Here is a 25,659-nt window from a genome sequence, read left to right as displayed (position 1 = left end):
TATTACTGTTACTAAAAATAAAGCTGCATCTGATTATGCTATGTTAGCTACTTCACAAAATAGTGTTTTTCTCTGAGGCATGGTAAAGCATGGTACTCGCAAAAAATCAAGAAAATTAGATTCAAACAATAAGACTGAACGTGTTGAGTTATATAACAATAATTCGTTTTCTGTCTATAAATATATCAAAACAGTTGTTCCCTTGTCTATTAAAACATGTAAATATTAAAGCGTCTTTAGTGTTTCCATGGTTTCTACAAAATAAAACCGGAAACCGAGGGTAACGCGGGTATGACGCAACTGACAGGCGACTCCTCACACCTTGGAGCCTTGGTTAAAATTGCAATTTTCTAACGATTAACAAATAGTTGCAAACATTTGGGATATTGTAAGTACTCAAGTGAAAAAAATATATAAACACTGGCCTAGTGGTTTTTGGATATTTTACTGCAAAGTTCTTACATATTGCACCACCGAATGACGTTTTTGGTGACAAATTTTGTCCATCTTGTAAAAAATGATAAAAGCAGTGTTAATTGATTATAAAAAACACATAATCTCATTGTTAACACTTAATAAAACCTCAAAATTACCATTTAAATGTTTGGGGTCACATTCTAGTAAATACTAGAAATAAATGCTGTTTTTTAAACTTTCTACTCAACAAAGAATCCTGAAAAAAATTATCACCATTTCCACAGAAATATTAAGCAGCACTACTGTTTTCAACATTGATAATAATAAGAAAAGTTTCTTGTGCAACAAATCAGCATATTAGAATGATTTCTGAAGGATCATTGTTTTGGACCCCATTGAGTTTCACTGTGTGGTCAAACAATCTACACCTTTTTTCATTTTTACTTGCTGAATTTTATTTTCTGGTGAACTATAACAGTAGTTGAACTTTAAAAATGTCTTAACCATTTTTGACCTCCATCAAGATGTTTTAATTGGGGTCATTTTTTTCCATACTCAATCACACTTAATTAACATAAATTGACAACCCTACAGATAAGTGATGCCTGTAGACACATGTCAGCCTCTCTTTCTGATCATTCAGGTAATGAAAATCTTTAATGGGCAATCTTGGACGGAGCTGCTGATCAGCACAAGTACTTGTGAGAGACAGAACGCTCAGGACTCACTTCATTAAGTACTAGTGATTTCCTTGTAATGCAGTCAAATCAATTGCATCTGGTACGCTGTGCCCTGCTATTGTTGTGTGATGAGATAATATTGCAATCAATCGCTTTAACGCAGGTCAATTCAGATTGAAGAAGTGAGGTTAAGTGACAGAAGGTGAGATACTGTAGGCAAACAAAGACGGCAATGTGGCCGGTTACCATGACGATCCATGCCATAGACAAATCATTCTGCATATGTGGTAGATATGGAAATGAAGTCAGACCCACAGGGTACACACAGTACATATCTCAGAGCTCGACCACAATACATTGTGGGAAATATGTTATTACCCATGTTTTGTTTAGTTTTATATGTTGCTCATTCTTATCCCTCGCCTCTCCGTCAGCAGGTATGATGATAGGCACTAAAGTGGAAATGGGATTGTGTGTTTATTGTATTTATTGTAGTTTCATTTTGTTATCATGCTGAAGCTGCATGTCTATAGTTACATAACCCAGGGTTTTACAGAATGAATATTTAATTTGTGGCCCTGTGAAGCATTCGCACATGAGAGCATGCAAATGAAGAGGAGAAAGTGGGCGTGGGTCGACGTGCAGTTCCTCTGCCAAGTCCCTTCTCTGCTCCCCTTCAATGCAGAATGGGTACCGTCATATATTTATATATATATATAAATATTTACCATTGCTTTCACGTTATCTGTTTGTCACTCTAAGACAAACTAAGAACAGTATACTCTCAATGGTAACTATTAAAATCATTGCTGAAACCAGTGTTATTTTAGTATTATTTGTATATAATTTATTCGTTTTTTTTATAGTATTAGTTTTCATTTTATTTTTAGATTACATTTTGTATGTACTTTGTTACTTTTTATTAGTTTTTTAAATATTAAAGCTTTAAAGGCACAGTATGTAATTTTCGCCACTAGAGGTCACATATTCAAAACAATAACAAAGGCGTAGCTTGATGATGCTATTAAGGAGTGTGGAATGATTGTCGTATTCACCTCCACAGCTGATGGAAATCAATCCAACAGGACTAACAAATCATGTTCATGGATGAAGTAATGAAATAAAGTTTATAACTGTTACATTTGATCACATGCGTTTATTTCATTCTAGTGAATTAGCTGCAGGTAACAATGAGTAATGTTAAATTACTACTCGTACGTCACTTTATTTGTCAAACTAAATGGTGGGGTAACGCAGCGCAGTTTTACACGTTCTAAAAAAGCATACTAAAAGTACATTAACAAAACGGTTAGTTCCAGTCCTTGATTCTGATTGGTCAATAGCTGTGTTTTATTCACGATAAAACACGGCTATGACTGCGTCACCCAATAGTTTTATGTATCACTGCAAAACGCCCTTAGCAACATAAAAATATGTTTGTTCTCATTGATACTGTTCACTGAAGCTTGTACTACCTACATCTATAGCATTTTCTTTCAGGTCAGTCCTGTTCATATTAAAAAATTCTGTTTGATTGTCAGCTGCGATATCTTGGCCTTTTAACAGTTAAGGGGATTTCCCGTGCCCTGACACTGACAGTGCTAGTGTTCACAACAGTATCAGTCCTTTCAAAATAAAAGTCTTCGCTACTGACTGACTCACTCAAACAGTCTACGCCACCATCTGACTTTTCTTAGTCTGTTTTAGTTGATCTCCATGAGATTACGCATTCTGTTGCTGTTCATAGTCAGGGACTATTTTTTCCAGCGGAAGGAAGGCTTTTTTAGTGATTTTACTTCATGAAAGTTGCATTGATATATACATATATTTGCTTTAAATACCATTTTATAAAAGCAATAAGCTCTACTCCATGTCGTGCGTAACAACACCCCTTAGCTGTTATAAATTCACTGTAAACCTCGGCTTCTTGGGGCTTATTGCTTTATTGAACGTACCCACAGCATTTGCAAAAAGGCTGACTTATTATTAATGTATAACACATACTGTATTTAATTACACTGCCATAGACTTGTTCACCACACTTGTTAAACAGTGTTAGGAAATGCCACACCGATACTGATCCTCGTTTTATTCCTCCTCTTCTCCAAAAATGTTCTTGGGTCATTTGATTCACCCATACGTTTACGTTTCTCGGATCTATTACCCTTATTACAAGTGAACAAAATATAATACACTGCGCTAGTGGTTTTTAGATATTTGAATGCAAAAATATTACATATTGTGCCTTTAATTTATCTTTATTTTAGTCATTTTAGTTCTCCGACTTTTTTTATTTTAGTATTTGGGATTTGTTTTTCATCTAATGTTTGTATTTTATTTCAGCATTCTTTAATTTAACAAAAAATACTATTCAAATAAATACATTTTAAAATTCAAAACTATAACAACCTTCCTCAGACATTCTTTCTACTTAGGCGACATCTGCAAAAAAAATGCAGTGAGACTTGCTAAGTTGGGAACGGCTCAGAGGGAGCAGAATAGTGGAACATGCCACACAGCTGTCTGGGGACGGATGAAGTATAGGCTCACAATGCCTCCTTGGGTAAACAATGTGAGGTGATGTATGACCGGGAGCTCGCCTCTCAAATCCCAGATAAACAGATCTGAAACCAAGCGCTTCTGTAATGAAATTGTCAGCTAATATTAAACAGGCTGTATTTGCATATGAGGCCATTTATAAAAGTGACAAGCAGCCTGATTTGGTCTTTGGCTTGATCTGTTGATCTTGGGTTGATTACAGGTAAGATGAGTGAACAGGTACCCAAGTACTGAAGTACTCAGAAGTGATCAATCATGAAAAAAACAGTTGCATGACTTATTTCAACTTCAAAACATTTTCGACAGTACCTTGCGGTCTGATTTATGAGACAGCAATGTCCGTCAACACTGCTCACGGTCACTTTCCGTCCCGGGCCGCGCTCGGTACTCTGGAGAGGATTGGAGGTGTTGCACAGGACACGTTATTGCTTTCTAACAGCTAGAAGTGCGCAATTGAATGGAACAGGACGTAGGGGTTTGTTTTAAAACTTTTTTTTTTTTGAGAAGGATTTATATAAAAGGACTATTTTTAACATGAAACAGCAAGAAGCAAGAAGCAATTTGATGGCCAATTAATTTATCTGTCGAGTACTACATACAAAAAGACCAAAACACCCATTCCCAACAAGAAGTAATGCTATTAAAAGTTTCACAGAGGTGTTTCTGATCCCTTTATAGATTGGTCTGAGGAAAATACCAAAAGCTCTGGAAAACTGTCACCTACTTTTAATGATCTATTCATAGGCTACCCTATTTTTTGAAAAAGTGAAACAGCAAAGCCCATTGAGATCAAAATGAACTACTTTCACCCTAAATAAAACAGCTTAGTCAATAAGTTTTCACTCAGGATCATGCAAGCTTCCCCCAGCACAGTTTTTTTTTTTTTCACTTCTAAGTATAGTCGGTATTCAGCTGTAATTTATAGTCTTTGACAGTTTCAATGGTCCAGGCTTGTAACTGGACTTTCTGTTGATGCTTATAAAGCAACAGAACACGAAAGTTAGATACAGCCTTTCAAGTTAATTATCCTGCTGTTCAACTCTAGATTTATCACCTAAAACACAAACACACACACAAAAATCACTCAATTTATGGCTATGAAAGACAATAAATCATCGCCAGAACAATAACTCACCTAAACCGACATCATTTTATTGTTTCGCAGTCTGGCGTATTATGTTTTGAAGTGTGTTTTGGAAAGAGTGAGCGGTGCTAGGGAATTACAGGTGTGAAGAAAACTCATCCTGCTGTCTTTCGGTGGCATGACTCCACCGAAGCGGAGGTGTAAGGGTCGCGGTTCTGAACTAATACACCTTTAATTGCCGCTCCCAGGTGAGTGTGTTCTGCGGCAAAGACACAAAGCTATTGATAGCAGCGCAGGTGCCCTGGGTCACCCTGCTCAACCGGACCCGCTGTGTGAAAGATGAGGTAGTTAAAGCTGAAAGGGGATCCAAAGGCATCACTGCACTGCGGTTCAAAAGCCCCAGTGGACAGAATGAGGCCCACCGCTGTGGCGGATGTGAGGTTTGCACCATTAGATTCTTAACTACTGAATGACACAATAAAGTTGAGTGAGAGAGAATGCAGTAAGGATCATAAAACCTTAAATTTACAATGAACTTTAACTGCAGCACTGCAGAATGTGTTTTGGGAGTCTTCACTAGACCACTGTGGCTTAGCATTAGATTACTGATTTTATAAAGTCTTCACAGGATATTAGAGATTTTGAAACTAAAGTATGGGTATTCTGTATTTTATTAATAGAATTCGCTGCGAACAATACAGCAATATCCAAATTAACTGTAACTTTTTCAAGAGAATGTTTTCAAAGCATCTTCAAACCAGTTTTTGAAGGATTCTGCATTTGCAAGTATGCAAGCAGAAATGTTTCTAGCTAAAAAAAAAGGGATTTTTTTACGTTGTTGCATTCGGAAAGGCCACGATAATGCAACACAAATACACTGTAAGCATTTCAAGTGAAGAAATTTTTAATTTGACCATTTTTAGCTTTTATCTTTGGATAATGTTACCTAACATTAAAAGTTAGACTTTAATTAACATTTTATTGATAGGGATTAGTGTTGTCAAAAGTACCGGTACTTCGGTACCAAGTCAGTACTGAAATTTTGAAAATGTGATGATACCAGCATTTCTGTAGTACCGGTAGTACCGAGAATCCGGGTATATTCGGTACCCACTGATAGGGCTGTGCTAGTATTTACTTGAAGAGTGAGTGAAGCACAAAGCTTTGTTTACAGAAGAAATAATAGATTAAGCAATTAAATGTGACATCGTAGCCATGGAAACATTTTGGTTAATGCCGAATAAGAGAGGTGCGTGAGTCCATACATTTAAGCTTCATATTCTGTTTTCCGAATCGCGATCTGGTCATCTGATTAGCAGAGAATTTAACAATATTCCATTAGTTATTCCACTGAACATGGAATCTGTTTCTTTTCCCAAATCTTAACTCACGCAGGGGATTATAACGTTTCTTTCGTTCGCCTATTATAGGCTATTCGCATTATTTACTGTGGTAAAGTAGAAAAAACACAGTAGGACAGAAACCTTTTTGCTTGCACGTCAGTTTCTATTTAACAGAGTTTGTGCTTGTTATTAGACTTTATAAGGCGCGTCAAGTTTATTTGTATAGCGCGTTTCACACACCAGTGATTTTTACTTTCGTTTTCCCTGGCAGCGCTAAATCAAACATAGACTGAATGTCTTGCTCCTGCGGAGGATAAAACACGCTCTTCAGACCTTTTACAACAAGTGTCAGTTGTTTGTAACATCAGGAGATAACGAAGATATTATTAAAGAGAAATGGTCTCTTTCCTGCTCGTGTCCCACATCCCTCTCAAAGCGCAAAGCAGCTATATCAAAGTAATAACAGGACTTTGGCTATATATGACGCGTCTTTGTGTGGAAATAAAAAACGAATGCTTTTTGAAATAATATTTAACTTTCTTATTATTTAGGTTACCATTATTTACCGATATTTATTTCATAGTTTTTCAGGCTGTAGTGTGTTGTTTCTCTGACGGAATAGCTAAAATAAACACGCAAGTCTATTACCCCTGTTGAAAAAAACCAGCATATGCTGGTAAAGTAGGTTTTGAAGCTGGTATGCTGGTTTGAGCTGGTTTATGCTGGTCCAGGACCAGTTTAGGACTAGTATGGACCAGCAGGACCAGTTTAGGACCAGCATTTGACCAGCATACAGCTTCAAAACCTACCTTACCAGCATATGCTGGTTTTTTCAACAGTACACAATGGATGTTTGAGCATTTAATTATTTATTTATTTTTTTATATTTCAAAATGTATTTCATTGAGGTAGCCTATATATACACACACAAACACACACACACTCCAAATCATATTTAATGTGTTTAAAATAGGCTATATAAAATAGTAAATTAGCAACAATAGATTTTACTGTGGTACCGAAATTGGTACCGAGAACCGTAAAATTTTCATGGTATCGGTACCGACTACTAGAATTTTGGTACCGTGACAACACTAATAGGGATAGTTCGCACAAAAATGAAAATTCTGTCATTTACTCACCCTCGTGTCATTCCAAAACCATAAGACTTTTGTTCATCCTTAAAACACAAATTAATATATTTTTAATGAAACCTGAGAGATGAAAGTTCAGGTAGCCAAAACTTAGCAGATCCAAAATGTTCATAAAGACATAAAAGAAATCCATATGTATTGAGCAGAGACACAATCTCTTTATATGATGAACAGATTAAATTTAAGCTTTTATTCACATTAAAAACATTATAAACATTAATTAGTAACACTTTACAATAAGGTTCATTAGTTAACATTAGTTAACTACATTAGTTATCATGAACTAATAATGAACTGCACTTATATAGCATTTGTTAATCTTTGTTATTACACGGCTCTATGGAATACTTGATTCTGATTGGTTAATTGCGCCATCCAGCGGTATGTTATTCCCCGATAACAACCGCTAAAAAAAGATAACACAGGCTCATCCAGGTAACTGAAGTCTGCAGCACTATACTCTTGCTAGAAATGTTTTTTCTTCATCGAAGTACTCAGTCAAATTAGTATTTTGTGTACCATTATTTAATTATGTCATCCAGTATCGTGGACTTGCTCTCTCTTGTTTCATACAAACGCAGCTGCTGCCATTTTGCGACTATTGTTTTGTACACTTTTGGATTATAAGATAATTTTAAAACAGTTTCATCTCAGATTAGTTTCTCTTATCCCCCTAATTATTTATGAGGTGAAATGGCATTTAATAAGTGGTGTGACTGTACCGTATCCCTTAAATGTCCATCTAACTTGAACTTGCCGCGCAAGAAAATGCTCTCTATACATAAGCTTTGCATTCAAAGAGCTAATAAAATATTTGGACTCAGATCAATTTTTGATCATGTCTAATTATTTACTTATGTGGCAAGTGTAATAAGCGGGATAATGTACATTCAGCCTGTTGTTATCTCAGAATAAACCCCCTCAGGATGATGCAAGACCTGATCACCCTGTCAGGGTTTATTCTGAGATAACAACCAGCTGGATGTTCATTATCCCTTACTTAATGTTAATTTCAAGATTTACTAATACATTATTAAAATTGTGTTAACATTAGTTAACGCCCTATGAACTAACATGAACAAACAATGAACAAGTGTATTTTCATTAACCCTCTGGAGTCTGAGGCTGATTTGGGGCTTGGAGAAGTTTTGACATGCCCTGACATTTGTGCTTTTTTCAGTTGTTCATAAACATATTTATGACAAAATTATCATTACACTATATTCAGCACAAACTAGGCTACCATAATATGTGAGGAACATTTATGTACATGTTTGTATTTTTGAAGGAATAATGTTTATGCGTGGTTATTGAAAAAAACAAAAAACTTAAGTCACTGAAATAAGGCCAAAAAAAGTATATTAAATCTGTGTTCACAAGACTTCTGGGTATTGGAGGTTGTAGACTAGAGTTTTTGATTCAGAATTATGTAAAAATTATGCTGCCTACTCCTTCATATAAAACAATATATTGATTTAGTTTTTGTAAGACACTTTTTGTCAAGAAACACAGTATGCGTGGAGGTGTGAATCGTCATGAATAATGGGTCATTTACACCTGAGAAGACAAAAGAATCACATTAATGAAGATTAGTAAATACAGTAACAAATGTATTGCTCATGGTTAGTTCATAGTTAATACATTTACTAATGTATAACTAATGAACCTTATTGTAAAGTGTAACCCATTAATTTATGGCAAATATTATTTTCAGTTTATTATTATTTATTCATTTACATGTCAATGGCATTTTGAGGGCCTAAAAACACAAACTTTTGAAAACAGTGCAAATTTTTAGGCAGGAACACACCAAGCCGACGGTCGGCCATCAGGCAGTTTTTCTTTGTCGGCCTTTTGAAAACGATACTGTTATTGTCTGTGTGTAAACTACAAAAAATGTAAATTTGCAAAACGGTGACATTATGCGCATGTGTATTACCTGTTCAGGCGCATAGTTTTTCTTTACAAAGTGACATTGCCAACTAATGCATAATACAGCATTTTTAATCGTTTTCATGGATCCGTGTGAAGGGGGAGCATTTTGACAACGTTATCATCTGTACGCGAAAAACGCAAAGGAATTTCCATCCGCAAAAAAATGTTCCTTCTCTTGCAAGAGCACTCACTTTCATCTTACTTGCTATTTAATACATGTTGTGATTCGAATAATGTAGCATGTTAATTAAAAATCACCTAATTTCAGTTGTAATGTGACATGAGCAGTGGTTAATTCATCATACTTTTGTTATTAATTGTTTCATAAAATAATCATTATGTAAATTGAGGGGGAATTGTCTGAGGAAAGTCATTAACCAAGCTGCAAAGGTTCTTGTGAATGATTTGCTGTGGCCCTTGCTCCAAACTGAGTTATTCTTAGCCCTTGTAGCTCCAGGCAACTGTTGCCATGCATGCATATCCATAGATACGCTCTCGAGACACAGTTTTGTTGCTCCAAAAGCAATAAAATTTAACTTTAATGCATCGTTTTGCAGATGAATGTTTTAAATCGAATGATTAAACTAGATAACTTCCAATCTGACTTCCATTAAATAAACCTAATTCAAGATTCCATATGTGTAAATGCATCACAGCGCCATAAGCATTGTCTCTTTGTCCCTTCATGCGTATTATATGCTTACATGTGTGGGCTTATTTGTGCGTGCTTCCATACATGCAACCAGTGTTGCGCCAGATGTGCCAGTGGGTGAAGATTTTAAAAAGAAGCATTGAAACAATACTTTAAGCTTCTTAAGGCCCTGGTCATATACATAAGACCATATTCTTCCTTTCTTCTAAGAAGCCACATCAAATGATAAGAAAGATCAGGACTTTGTTTTTCTGATCCAAATCAATTGCAGTCTGCCTGTGTATAAAATATTCTGGCTTAAACTAAAACACTTTAATCACAGATCACATATCCTTGTTTTGTAACAGAAAAACTGATCTTCTTAGACAGGCCAGGCAGTGTAAAGTATCCTGAATTTGATCTTTGGATCCTATCAAGATATACGGTTTCTCCCATGTGTTTTCGAGTACCAATCAAAGATTTAGGCTTTCAACTCATATTAGAGTTTTTCATTGTCCAATCTTGGGTATACAGTGCAATATAAGATATTTAATTGCATACTCATTACCCTATATTTACTTTTACTTTACAATTGACATCATCTAATGCTCACAAATTTAATCTTTAAAAGCTTTAATTTAATTCACAAAAACCTGGAACAAACCAGGTTTCAGCCATATGGACCACTTTTATGGTGTTATTGTGACACACCATACAGTAACTATAAACTGTCATTATATGGAAAAAAACCTGTTTCTCCTTTTACTTTCCACAGATGAAAGAAAGTCATACTGGTTTTGGAATGACATGAGGGTGAAAAAATGATGACAGTATTTTCATTTTTGAATGAACTATCCCATTAAATGGTCAAATGAAGAAGTTGAGTCCGTTTGTTGAATGTATAATGAGACGTCTCAATCACAGATGCAGTTCCCTCAATAAAACCCTGCCGCACTCTAGCAAATGCATATTGATTTGCCTTTGTTGGCTTCTGACAGTGTGAGGCATGCGTAACCAGAAGCAGTCACTTTTTCAAACAACCTAAACTGCATTTGAACTCTGCGATGAGTGATTTGGAGGCTTTTCATGTTTCACTTTGACAACCTGACATCGAGACATATACGGGTCAAGCACTTGTGCTGAAGTAGGTGATATTGCAGAAGCAAAGGTTACATCAACAGATGGATCTTCCCCTGTGTAACGCCGCAGATCGCTCGCTCTCCCTCCCAGACATATCGTCCTCACTCTTCCCTGCCTTGCATTCTGGTCTCACTTCAAATTTCTGGCCCGCGTTTGCTCCTACAGCTTCAGTGTCAAGTAGCAGGAACATAGTTTGATGGAAACAGTGTGGCCAGTGAAGCTGGGGAAACTTCTGCTGTCAGCCAAGTTTCTAATTCAACTGCCCATCGATCGGCCCTCATCGATTTCATTATTTATTTTCATGTCGCTAAGAGAGGCTAGCCATGCCAGAACATCACTGTGCCCTCCATAAAAACAACAGCAAAAAGCAGCAATACTGTTTTTTGTTTGTTTGTTTAGTCATAGTCAGTCATAGTCACCTTTATTTATATAGCGCTTTTTACAATGCAGATTGTGTCAAAGCAGCTTTACATTGATAACTGGTACATAAATTTTGGCTGCACAGCAGTTCTTAAAGAATAGCGTCAATGCAGGCAGATCAGAAGCACTGTTGAATAAATGTCAAGAATACTGTTGAATTTCAAATGTCAAGTCAAATGTCAAGTGTCCCCAACTAAGCAAGCCAAAGGCGACAGCGGCAAGGAACCCAAACTCCATCAGGTGACATCAGGTGGCAAATAGGTGTTAAAATGGAGAAAAAAACCTTGGGAGAAACCAGGCTTAGTCGGGGGGGCAATTCAGGTTCATTTGATTAATCTGAGCAGGAAGAAATTAAGCGATTACTATTTTTGAGGGATACAATAAAAGGGGACATATCATGAAAATCAGATTTTTTTTCCCTTTAAGTGCTATAATCAGGTCCCTGGTGCATCTACCAACACAGAAAAAGTGAAAAAGCACAACCCAGAAACTTTGTTTTGGTAAGCCTTTCTCTTAATCTGTTTCCACCCATGGCGACGTCATTTTGTTTTCACAAACGAAAACGGTGACGGCACGCTAGTCAATAAGTTGAATCAGCTTCACAGCAACTACATAAATTTATCAACTAACCATTTAGAAACATCCAGTTGCATTTTAAAAGTTGTAACCTCTCTCCATCAGTGTCCGACTCTGGTTTGACCAATGTAAGGCTGAACACCAATACTGACAATTGTCATTTTGGCTGCGTGAGATTCTTCATCTTTGTTGTTGGTGAGCAACCGAAGCGTGAGCTGTTAAAGCTCCGCCCTCTTTTGGAAAGCGGGCATAGAGACAGAGCGCATTTAGGCCACGCCCACACCGGGGAGGAAAGCAATCCAACCGTCTCCATTGACTTTGTATTGCGTGAGGCTGCCTCTTTGTCATTTCTGACTTATAACAAAAAACAGAACAATGTCTAAAAGCTGGTATGTGACAAGGTGTGCAGCAAACAAACTAAAAAACCCAGAACTAAGTTTTTATAAGCTACCGAACCATAAAAGCCAGCCTTTAAGGAGAGAAAAAGTGGATACAGGCAATAAGAAGTGAAGCATCTGCAGGAAAAATTGGTTAATTTTGGGATCTTGACACTCGGTACGCCTCAGTATGCCTATGTGTGTAGTAAACATTTAGTCACTGATAAGTCAAATATCCAGATGTCAGTTTTATATATTATATTTCATGTCACTGATTACGTTCCCCTCCAGTGGGCATAGTTCTCAGTGTAATATAACATGTCACACTCTGTCTCAATCACCTGTATCCACTTTTGAGTCCTTAAACACTTGTTTTTTTGGGTCGACAGCTTATAAAAACTTCTGGGTTTTTGGTTCTGGGTTTTTTTTAGCTTGTTTGCTGTACACCTTGTCACACAGCAGCTTTTAGACATTGTTCTGTTTTTTGTAATAAGTCAGAAATGACAAGGAGGCAGCCTCACGCAATACAAAGTCAATGGAGACGGTTGGATTTAAAGGGACACAAAAACGGCATGTTTTTGCTCACACCCAAATAGGGGCACATTTGACAAGTTATAATAAATGATCTGTGGGGTATTTTTAGCTGAAACGTCACAGACACATTCTGTGGACACCAGAGACTTATATTACATCTTTTATAAAGGGGCATAATAGGTCCGCTTTAAAGCAATAAGCCATGAGACGGTGTGCATTACAGTGATTTTACCCTGGTTAAGGGGTGTTGGCGTGGAGTTTTTTTTAATTGCTAAGCGAAGTAGCAATTCATAGACATATAATTCAATTAGCATGCAGTCACATGTATGCTACTGTATATCTTTTTTGGTAAACACTTTATTTTAGGGTCTTGTAACTAGTTGCTTATTAGCTTGCATATTGGCTGTTTATTCGTACTTATTAATCACACATTAATGACTTATTCTGCATGACCTTATTCTGCATTAATCCTACCCAATACCTAGACTTAACAACTACCTTACTATTAATAAGCAGTAAATCAGTTTATTGAGAGAAAAGTCATAGTTAATATGTGTTCCCAATACTGAAGTGTTGCCCTTTTTTATAATTTCTTTGTCTCATGACATCATGAGGGGAGCAAAATCAATACAGCTTGATAAAATAACATGCTTTCTTAAAATGTTGCAAAATTTCAGCAAAATGCAGATACTTCACATTTCAGTTTCTCAGCTGTTAGACACAAACTGGCAAGAAAAATCTTTAACAGGCCTACATAAAGGTAGAAATTTGGGAATTCCTGTGTGTATGTGCATAGTTAACAGTTTGAAAATTTCTCTACCAACCGTTCACTCTTGATTAAGATGCGTTTTGTGGCCTAACTCGTGCAGTGGAGCAGAGAGCAGGAAAGAGCCCTTGGCTATTGGAAAAGTCCCACATGGGAGCCTGTGAACAGTCCAGAGGCCTGAGGACTCCTCAAAATAACCCGCTGTGCTCTGAAGCCTGTCTCTTTTGTAGTGAAAACGGCTATATTTAAAACTCCAATATGACCATTTATTCACTGAAGTAAGTGTACATCTATTACAAAACAGATTTTAAATAATGTATTCTTAGGGTGTACTCACACTAGGCGCTCTGAACCGTGCCCGAGCGCGTTTGACCCCTAAAGCCTGGTTCGTTTGACAAGTGTGATCACTCCATTCCATGCGGTTTGTTAAGCCGGCCCTGGCCCGCTTGGAAGAGTTCGGTTCGGTTGGCTCGAGCACAGTTCGCATGCAGTGTGAGCACTAACCGTGCTGGAGAACGGAACAGCTATACTTTTGTGTGCGCTACTGTCATCATTATGATGGCAAACATCTTTATTACTACTTTGATAGTACACTTATCAATTCATGTAATTAATTTGAGTGTATTTGGGTTTATAATGGGTCTGATTCTCACCTTATTGATGAACAGGAATTGTAGTTTGTGAGTAAAGCTGCAAATTCTTCCATTAACGTCAGCTGCCTTCGTAATAATCCTCTGATACGTGCTATTGAAAATCGCTGCACGGCATAAATTATAAATTGCCTATATATTAGGCAGTATCTTAGCGAAAGTGCATTTCTTCCTATTTTCTTCCTTTCAAAAAGTTGCATCATATATGACATAAGCGTGCTTCAGCCTGGATTGTTAAGTGCAGTGTGAGTGCAGGCCAGCGGGGGAGTGGGGAGGGGGGGCAATGGCACTTGGGCTCGGTTCAAGGCAACTGTGCCTAGTGTGAGTACACCCTTAAAAAATATTTACCTAAAAAGTAAGATTCGGCCATTGTATCATTTAGGGGGTGTTCATACTCTTCCTTTTTTTTTTTGGTCCAGACCAAAAAAAGAAAGCGATGAAATTATCATTTTTAACACCAAACCTAAAGATGCAAAATAAACAAAAATAAAAAAACGCGTTTAAGTTCAGTACATGGAAAAGACATACAGTGAGCCTCAAACTCCATTGTTTCCTCCTTCTTATATAAATCTCATTTGTTTAAAAGACCTCCGAAGAACAGGCGAATCTCAACATAACACCGACTGTTACGTAACAGTCGGGATCATTAATATGTACGCCCCCAATATTTGCATATGCCAGCTCATGTTCAAGGCATTACACATGGGCAGCCAGTATTAATGTCTGGATGTGCACAGCTGAATCATCAGACTAGGTAAGCAAGCAAGGACAATAGCGAAAAATGGCAGATGGAGCAATAATAACTGACATGATCCATGATTACATGCTATTTTTAGTGATATTTGTAAATTGTCTTTCTAAATGTTTCGTTAGCATGTTGCTATTGTACTGTTAAATGTGGTTAAAGTTACCATTGTTTCTTACTGTATTCACGGAGACAAGATTGTCGTTATTTTCATTATTAAACACCTGCAGTCTGTATAATGCATAAACACAACTTCATTCTTTATAAATCTCTCCAACAGTGTGTAATGTTAGCTTTAGCCACGGAGCACTATCAAACTCATTCAGAATCCAATGTAAACATCCAAATAAACACTGTACTTACGCAATTAGACATGTTGCATGACGAACACTTTGTAAAGATCCATTTTGAGGGTTATATTAGCTGTGTGAACTTTGTTTATGCTGTTTAAGGCAGTCGTGAGCTCCGGGGGCGGGGAGCACGAGAATTTAAAGGGGCCGCAGCCTGAATCGGCGCATATTTAATGATGCCCCAAAATAGTTAAAAAAATGTTTAAAAAAATCTATGGGGTATTTTGAGCTGAAACTTCACAGACACATTCAGGGGACACCTTAGACTTATATTACATCTTTTGAAAACACGTTCTACGGCACCTTTAATCAAACCAAACCTGACAAGTGTGAACACACACTTAGTAGAACCACATTAGAGTTCTTTTGGAAACCCCCCTTTTCAGGGGGTCTCAGTCCGTTTGTTTGGTGCGCACCAGGATTCGGATGTCAGCGTTCACACTTATTCATATAAACCGCACTAACAGAGCAATCGCACCAGAATTGGTTTTAATCAAATCAAACCTGCCAAGTGTGAACACACTCTTAAAGCAGTCTGGTTTGTTCTGATATCCTATATATGTTCTTTGGGCATCATTCCCATGCTGCACGCCAACCCTGCAGCTCCCACGGTGTAGGCTGAATCTAGGTGTATTACAGAGGATAAGATCAAGAACTGCTGGGAGGTTATTCACAGATTTCTCTCATCTCTATTTCTCTCCTTCGCCATCTGCTCCATCTCTTTTTCTCACTTCTCTTGGAGATGGTGGACGTGCAGCAGGCACTCATTAAGATGATTGTCCTCATCCCCCAGGGAGAGTCCAGGGTTACGGTCTAGAGAAATATACATTCATTACAACCACTGGCCTTCGGTTGCGTTAGTCACGTTTAAAACAATGTACAAGGAAACCAGGGTTTGACAAGATGGTTGTTGTTTTATTTATTTATTTCTCTATTCCCAAGTCAGGCATTTATTTTTGAACTCTCTTTTATGGTGACAGATGAGGGTTGAACGGCCATTGTTGTGATTCAGCGCTGTCTGGTTCAAAACGCTAATTTGTCTAACAGCGTGACAGCAACGGGTGTCTGAAATGTCACCATGTTGTGTGTTTTGTACAAAGGTGGGGTAGGATTTCAAGACTGTGGATCAAGTGACACAACGGCTATTCCAAGAGGAACATTTTCTCGGAATGTCATGATAATCATCCTTTGATTAAAACTGCAGGTGAATTCAACTTAATTCAATTATGGACAGTGGGAAATGAGTTTCCCTTTTTTCTAATTTGAGTTAAAAAATTACCTTTAATTTAAACATACTCTAATCCCCCGCCTAGTTTCAGCTAATGCTAACAAAAATGATTCATGTGGTCTCAACCAGTTTCAGAGATGAATTTTTCCTTTAGGAGCCAATATTTGCTCCTTGAAATTGATTTTCATGGGCATTTTGTCTTTTTGTATTAATTTAATAATAAAATAAATGTAATTTATTTATTATGTTGAATACTAGAATACAATCCATTCATTAACAAAATACCATTTACCCCAAAAATTAAATTAACAAATACAAAGGAACTCATTTAAGGACCCATATTTTGAATTTCAAAATGGTTTTCCTCAAACCCCACTTAATTTCGGACTCTGGTCCTGACACAAATGAATGAATTAAACTTCTTTAAAAATGTAAAAGCTTTTCACACAATGCATCTACGTTCATTTAAAATGTTAAATTTGCTTTATATTATGTGTAATCAAGAAAAAATATTTGACAAAATTACAAAAATAAGGATGAATGGAGTTAATACATCTTATTCTTACCAATAATAATACATAATTTTATATATAAACAACTGAACAATATTCAAATAGTCGATTAGTAGTAGATCAAATAGTAGATTTAACACACCATTGAAAATGACTGACAAACAGCACTGTAATGCTGCAAGACAACAATACAGTTGAGGATGCATGTCATGTGACAACGTATTTGTTATTTCTCGACAAAAAGTGTTTACAAATTAGTTTTTCACAATACGTTAAAGTATCGACTTTATTAGAATTTATGTGTTAAAGTTAAATGAAAAAAATACATTCAATATTAATAATTAGCATTTTCATCAGCCATGTCAGTAATTTTTTTGATGCGCTAAACCTTTTTCTGCAAAAAAATCCTTGGATGGAAACTTGACTACTGTGTTCCAATCATGTTAAAAATGCTAAGTTTGTTTGGCATAGAAATGGATATGACTATATTGATATGTTTGGGCAGAATAGATCTGCTTCGCTGCTGCTGCTGCTGTTATTGCTGCCGCTGCTGCAGAACAAGTACGGGACTTGCTACTACCAATACAAACACAACATGCTGCTGTGAGCAAGAAAGACATCCTGCTGCTGTACAATATAGCATACATAAATTACACATAGCAGATCTATACAGGTGGAGCTGGGGAAGGTGGAGGGTTTCTGAAAGTGCGCAAATCAAGTATTTGAAGGTTGAGCAGCGAGCTCATTGGCTACTGATACAGCAGGAACCAATCAGCCATGGCCTATAGAAAATTATGTAATTGCAAGTAGATTGAGTTAAGAACCTATTAGCATGTGCCATCTAGAGTTTCATGACAGAACTTTGTATTTATCTCATTTGGTAAATCCTAGTGACTTGAATCTTTTGAATCTGTCAACCAAAAAGATTTGTTCAAATTCATTCACTGATTCATTCAGTAAACTTCAGATTACATATTTATGCCAGTAGGATCATTCAAAATCAATGAGTGTTATGCTTTTGATCACCATTAAATAAGATCCATATGGTTTTAAATGTTATCTAGAAAGGCAGTACTATTTCTAGACCATATTAAATATGTCAAATTTTATCTAGTGTATTAAAACTTCCCAAACAGCATTTGAGAATTAAACTCAATGGGGCAGTAGCAATTTTCCCCACATGCTGCTTTATAATAAGAGGAGGCCACACAGCAGTTGTGTACCTCTGCCCCGGCAGTTCTACAATTCATTAGTCCCAGCTTTATTGGCAGCCGAAACAAGTATGCTGAAGCCAGAGGGATGGACACGGTCGCAGGGACTTCATGATTCAGTGACAGAGCAGGAAAATTACAGTGATTTCCCCTTGCACCCTGGCATTAGTGTCATGTGCCCTGAGACCAAAACTGGCTGGTTATCTATCCATCTTTTAGGACAGAACAGCAAACTGTGACAACGGACAGTGAAGTAGGCAGACGGACATCATTATCGGAGTGGATTAGGTGTGCCGTCTTGGAGGCTAGCTGGATTGTGGCAGATTTGGAAAGAACAGATAGGTTCACCCAGAGGGGTACAGAGCAAGGACAAACATTTCTCCCCTCATTAGCCATGAGCTCCCTCATCTGCTGTCACTTCTTGCTCTACAGCCCCAGGGAGCGCCTGAACCCACACCAAAGGCACGACGCTCTTTTTAATGCACTTTTCCCTCCAGCATTGTGTCAAATTACTTGGGACTGTTTGTGTCATGCACCTGTTTTTTTATTGTTTTTTTGAGGGGCACGAGTGGCAGTGTTGGCTTATTTGGTGCCCTAGGCAGGATAAGACGTGACCAATTACTTAAAGAAAAAAAAAAAACATTACTTTATTTAAGTGTAAGATGGTATAGTTCTGTGCTTCAATTTTGGGAGACATGGGTTCAATCAAAGACTATAGATATAGAAAGACTCAATCCTATTAGTTATGAATGGGAGAAACTGCAACGCGCAATATGGCAGAATACGTCCCGCCTTCTAAGTAAAAGAGCCAATCGCTGATTGATGAATCATCGTGTCACTGCAGCTGCCATTAGAAGCTCCGGTTCCCATAGAAACCTGAGACTCACGCTTAGGACTGCACATGCGCATTGGCTCGTCTAGCCTGAAAAAGCTTTTTAAACACTATTTGAGCATTACAAACAACATTTATAGGACAGTTCATGTCAGATTTTGTTGCTGATTTGAATTTATTTAATTGAGAGTTTGCCAAGCAGTTTTTGAGATTTCAGGATTCCCCCATTCAAATAGTTAGGACTTGGTCTTGGATGCCCGAAATCTATCTATCAAGCATGGGAATCAATGAATCAATGAATGAATCAATGAATGAATCTATGAATGAATCTATGAATGAATCTGTCTGTCTGTCTGTCATTCTTCATGTCTGATGTCTATGGATGGATGGATGGAGATATATAGATCTGTTTGCTGTTTGAAATGCCACACATAGAGATTTGACCATTTTGCAGGTTCAGTTCATAAACATTTCCCCTGTGCCATCTTCAAAGAGTGGATGTTCACCACATGGTGCACTTACTTATGCCAAAGGTGCAAATCACTGCAAACTATGACACACCTGAGTTCACAATTGTAGCTATGTGCCTTAAACATTCATGGCATTTTTATTTTTGTTCATACACTTTTTTTTTTCCTGGCTTCAGAGGAGCCAGCTGATGCCTCCTCCAACTGAAGGTTTCTAGCTACATTTACTTTTTGACTTTTTGAAGTTTCCTTCCATATAATTTATCCCCTTATAATGTCATTGCTCAAAGAAAAAGTGGCAGTATTGATCAAGGCATTTCTCTTCAGTGGGTGGTGCTCCTCCAGTGCCAAATGTCCTAAAATAAATTGGCCGTTGTTTCCCTAGTATGCTTCTTTAATTATGAACACAGCCCTGGCCAGGCAGGGGAGTGTGTTTTCGGGTCTAATTGGCTGTCATCTTATTTACCTAGCATTAGATGACAGAGCGATCATGCTTTTCCTGAACAGATGGATCCACGTAATCTTAAGTCACCTGAAAGGGAAGATCCGCCACACAGGATCACCTATTGTGAGGAGAACACGGTACAGGAACCTCTTTGTACACTTCTGGGCATTGAGCGGCCTCACTGACAGCGACACACGGCGCACACAGACCTGCAAGCACAGCATACAGTATGTGCATATGTTAGCAAACAGACTGCTAGTAGTTTATCTAATCTTACAGGAGAATAGTTTCATACAGACATCCATTGCACCATACTTCTTACATATTTTTCCATCATATATTTGAATACATTACCGTTCAAAAGTTTGGGGTTGATAAAAAATACAGTTATAACAGTATTACTGTGAAATATTAAAAAAGTACATTTATATTACATCAATTTTAATATATTTTCAAAAAACATGCTGGTCAAGTTAACCAAGTTTTGCTTTCAGTTGGTCCACCTGCTAGGCCAGCACTAATTAGCATAACCCATCAGTAAAATTAAAGCTAATCTCGTCAACAGGGTGATTACTGATGATTTAGTTATTTAGTTCACCCAGATCTTTGATCAAGGGTATGATGGTGATAGACGATCTTGTTAACTCAAAGATCAACCTTACCTGCAACTTTAATGTTACGAGCTCAGATCCTTAACCACTGGGCTCCAGCCATCTAACTTGTGTGTGGGTATATAATTACACTAACAGAATGTTAAGGAACATATTGATGTTAATGAGGTCTTGTTAATTAAAACTATTTAAAAGAAAACAAGGAAAGACAGCAGCTTCTGTGAGGAGAAAAGCAGCTCTTGCTCTTCGCCAGCAGTGTCAGAGAGCATTATGATAATAGTTTCTATATACCATGAGCTTCCTTCACATTCAGACCTGAATATGCATCGTAAAATGTAATACTGAGATGTCTTGAATAAAACTGAGCAGCAGTGTAGACCTCTGTCTGCATTGTTCAGTGCCTGTTCACCTCAGAGTATGACAAAAGTTTGAGGAGGACATTGTTCTTCCACTTTCTTGACAGTAAGATTTGTCATAATGTACTTAAAGGGACGGCAGTAACATACTGTATATTTCTTTGCTTTTTTTGCAGTTTTGGTTTTTCCTGGCTTTGAAAACAGCATAAAATTAGACAGCTTATTCCAGCCATGAGTTTAAATGGAAGAGATTATTTCATTAAAGGTGCTACAGAGGATGTTTTGTTTTATACATTTTTGCAATATTACTTGAAACTGTCTTTACTAAATGATAAAAGACTATTTATTAGGTGCACTGAAAGGAATAATATTATATACATCATCTGTGCACAAGGTAGGGCCTTAAAAACATCAGCCAATCATTTACGCGATCATCACATAAACGATTGGCCCTCTGGCTTGTCAATCACTGCCATGACGTTCCTTGTGAGAGACGTGCGCGCTCCAGTAACTTACCACAGGCGCCGCATGCAATGTTTTTGTCAGTCGAGTAACAACTGCAGATTATGAGTTACCTGCAGTGAGTCCGACATAATGAATCCACTAACACGACACAGCGAATGCCGGTGGTAAACACTCGTGTTCCAATACTTGTGCACGAGTTTTGGGAGGCGTTTCCATTTCAAAAACTAACTAACAGTCTTTGGTTTCTCGTCGAAAACATCGTCTGTAGCACCTTTAACAGGTTAAAGCAACCAGATGATTCATTTACATCTCTCATCTAAAATCTCTCTTTTCTTAAACCCAAGCCCGTTTGTATGGAAGCTTTTTTCCGTCATGAAATAAAAAATAAAAAAGGTGATTGCGACTTTTTCTCACAATTCTGACATTTTTCTCAGAATTGCGATATATAAAGCCAGAATTGCGAGTTAAAGTCAGAATTGTGCGATATAAAGCCAGAATTGCAAGTTGTAAAGTCAGAATTGTGCGATATAAAGCCAGAATTGTGTGATATAGCCAGAATTGCGAGTTATAGTCAGAATTATGCAATATAAAGCCAGAATTGCGAGTTATAAAGTCAGAATTGCACGATATAAAGCCAGAATTGCAAGTTATAAAGCCAGAATTGCGAGTTATAAAGTCAGAATTGCATGATATAAAGCCAGAATTGCGAGTTATAAAGTCAGAATTGCACGATATAAAGCCAGAATTGCGAGTTATAAAGTCAGAATTGCACGATATAAAGCCAGAATTGCGAGTTATAAAGTCAGAATTGCGAGTTATAAAGTCAGAATTGCACGATATAAAGCCAGAATTGCGAGTTATAAAGTCAGAATTGCGAGTTATAAAGTCAGAATTGCACGATATAAAGCCAGAATTGCGAGTTATAAAGTCAGAATTGCATGATATAAAGCTTGAATTGCGAGTTGTAAAGTCAGAATTGTGCGATATAAAGCCAGAATTGTGTGATATAGCCAGAATTGCGAGTTATAGTCAGAATTACGTGATATAAAGCCAGAATTGTGAGTTATAAAGTCAGAATTGCATGATATAAAGCCAGAATTGCGAGTTATAAAGTCAGAATTGCACGATATAAAGCCAGAATTGTGAGTTGTAAAGTCAGAATTGTGCGATATAAAGCCAGAATTGTGTGATATAGCCAGAATTGCGAGTTATAGTCAGAATTACGTGATATAAAGCCATAATTGTGAGTTATAAAGTCAGAATTGCACGATATAAAGCCAGAACTGCAAGTTATAAAGTCAGAATTGCATGATATAAAGCCAGAATTGCAAGTTATAAAACCAGAATTGCGAGTTATAAAGTCAGAATTGCACGATATAAAGCCAGAATTGCGAGTTATAAAGCCAGAATTGCAAGTTATAAAGTCAGAATTGCATGATATAAAGCCAGAATTTTGAGATATAAAGTCAGAATTGCATAATATAAAGCCTGAATTGTGAGTTATAAAGCCAGAATTGCGAGTTATAAAGTCAGAATTATGCGATATAAAGCCAGAATTGCGTGATATAAAGCCAGAATTGCGAGTTATAAAGTCAGAATTGCGTGATATGAAGTCATAATTGTTTATATCTCATAATTCTGACATTATAACTCGCAATTGCATGTTATAGTCAGAATTGCGAGATATAAACAATTCTGAGAAAAAAAATTCAGAATTGTGAAATATATTCTCAGAATTGCGAGTTATAAAGGCAGAATTGTGTGATATAAAGTAAAAATTGCATGATATAAAGTCAGAATTGATATATAAACTTTTGACATTTTTTTCTCAGAATTGTGAGTTTATATCTCACAATTGACCCTTCGCAAAGACCCGCCCCCCTTAGTTACTGTTGCTTTGTCCAACAAGCCGTGGCGCTGTCACGCCACATGCAGTGAAAAATACATCGCGGAGCAAAGAGGACACTGACAACACATCGACAGACAAGACAGAGCAGGTTACTTGTAATATTAAACAAAGTCCCAGCTTTCAAACTGTGTAGTTTTTTAAGACATTCAAACAATAAAAACCGTTTTGTGGTTCTTTAATGTGTCGTGACAGATTGCTGTAGTGCCTCAGTTCAAGCGGCTCGTGAACCGATCATCTCTTCCTACTAGTTAATTTATAGCATCAAATAAACATGAATGAACATGAGAAGGAATGTTGTTTCAAACTTGGAAAGACGTCAGTACACACCATTTTTCAAGTTTAAGTCCACCGAGGTTAATCTTCCAACTCCTGACTGCTTTGTCAGACAAAAAGGAGGATTCGGCGTTCTGACTGGTTAGATCACTTGTCAATCAAACTCCCGGCGAAGGGTCAATTTTGAAACATTTGTCACTTTCAAACCAAGCATCTTACTGTTGGTCAAATCTTTCCCCCAAATTCCAAAATGTGTGGATTACTATTGAAATGACTGGATTTTGAATGTGAAAATTCACAACACAACAGTAAACGGTAACCACACCTTTCCAGTAAGCTCAGTCGTTGGATCTTGACTCATTAAAAATCTCAAAAAGTGACAGTTCTCAGTTCAATGTGTCAGTAAGTTGTTGACCACCCAGACCACCTCAGGCCATTTTAGTGAACTGATTAATTAAAAAAAAAAAAAAAAAAAATCTCAAAAGAACAATTTGCTTACAAATAGGAAATTATGACAAAGCAGCCACAGTGCATTTTCTGAGCAAACATTTTGTGTTTCTTCTACATCGGCAGCAGATTTAATCTAGACAACTACCAACACTCCAGTTTATTTCCCGCCCATGTTATTTCTGAAACATTTAATTGTATTGTGGACCAATCTGCTGGCCAGTGCTCATGTTAAGAAGTGTTTTGAAGGAACAATATGTGTTTTTATCTAGCTCTGGACATTAAATAATTGCTATGTGTTCAAGGTAACTCTTATCTCACTGCCAAACCAGCTAAATGTAACTGGCCTGAGGAAAAACGTTGTAAATCCTAAGTGACCTTAGTCGTCCTGTGAACCCGATAAGCAATAATGTTTATGTGATTTCTAAGCGGCCCATAGAGCTCAAAGCAGCTTACGTGTAATCAATACAATCGATCAAATGGCCTGTGTGTTGTCTGTCAGTCAGAATGGCACATGCAGTACGATGTAAATATACTACGTAAAAGGGACGCCTACGCTTAGTCGACATTTTGAAGACATTCTGTCTCTTCACTTTAATGTTTGTGCATTACTTTTCTCCATTCACACTTCAAGAGGCTAAATCAGTTTTGTACACTGATTGAAGCAAATTCAGTCTGCAAAGAGCACAAACTCAGAAAAAAAGTATAGATTGTTTTGGGGCTTTTATATATTCAAGGCACTTTCGAGACATCAAAGGCCACCTTGAAAGCTCACCTTTATTGTGAAGTTCTCACCATCATCTCCTCTCATTACTGCGGCATGAGTTTGCCCTCAGGTCTCCCTGCTGGAAAACACACTCTCCATCAAATACAAATCAATGCTTCACAGACCATGGATGAAATCTATAAACCTGAAGTTCTCGAAAGCAAAATGCGAATGGAGATCAAGCCTAAATGAGTTATGACATATTGTCTTAGTGGAAGTTATTGGTTCTGTGTTATAATGAAATTGCGTTGCAGTTTTTCCCTCTTGCATATGACATGATGCTTGACTAGCTTTCATTCTCTCCATAATGATCACTGAACACGATTTGTGGGGTCTGTGGCTTTTTACAATGGTATGTTGTTTTTCTCTTAGCACAGAGGGCATGAGTCTGAGGCTACGATGGTCTTGAACAAATTGTTTACCCAAATATGAAAAGTTCTGTCAATATTTACATTTATTTACATTTCAAGTCATTTGAAGCCATTGCTGTTGTAATTCGCTGACAACAAAACTTGCATGGACTATAAAAATTTGAGTAAGATTTTACATCATTATAGCCCAACGCCATTAAATATTAAAGGGATAGTTCACCCAAAAATGAAAATTACCCCATAATTTACTGTTTACTATCCTCAAGCCATCCTAGGTGTATATGACTGTCTTCTTTCAGTCAAACACAATCTAAGTTATATTAAAAATATCCTGGCTCTTCCAAGCTTTATAATGGGAATGATTGGAGGATGAGATTTTGAAGCCATAAAGAGTGCATCCATCCA

At 37.2% G+C, this 25,659-nt stretch overlaps 2 protein-coding genes across 2 annotated transcripts in view; one reads left to right on the top strand and one right to left on the bottom strand.

Annotated features, from left to right (window-relative positions):
• trpa1b (transient receptor potential cation channel, subfamily A, member 1b) overlaps window positions 1-25,659 on the bottom strand; it is a 241,149-nt gene that overhangs the window by 160,981 nt on the left and 54,509 nt on the right. Inside the window, 1 exon segment of the mRNA XM_048175085.1 lies at window positions 20,144-20,265. The gene's annotated coding sequence lies outside the window, so the exon portion shown is untranslated.
• Window positions 1-25,659, top strand: part of kcnb2b (potassium voltage-gated channel subfamily B member 2b) — a 140,207-nt gene that overhangs the window by 65,823 nt on the left and 48,725 nt on the right. The window lies entirely within an intron of this gene.

The sequence above is a fragment of the Megalobrama amblycephala genome, linkage group LG22 (assembly GCF_018812025.1).
Source record: "Megalobrama amblycephala isolate DHTTF-2021 linkage group LG22, ASM1881202v1, whole genome shotgun sequence".
Taxonomy (NCBI): Eukaryota; Metazoa; Chordata; class Actinopteri; order Cypriniformes; family Xenocyprididae; genus Megalobrama; species Megalobrama amblycephala.
Note: the sequence above shows the minus strand (reverse complement) of the source record. Positions and strands in the feature narration are given on the sequence as shown.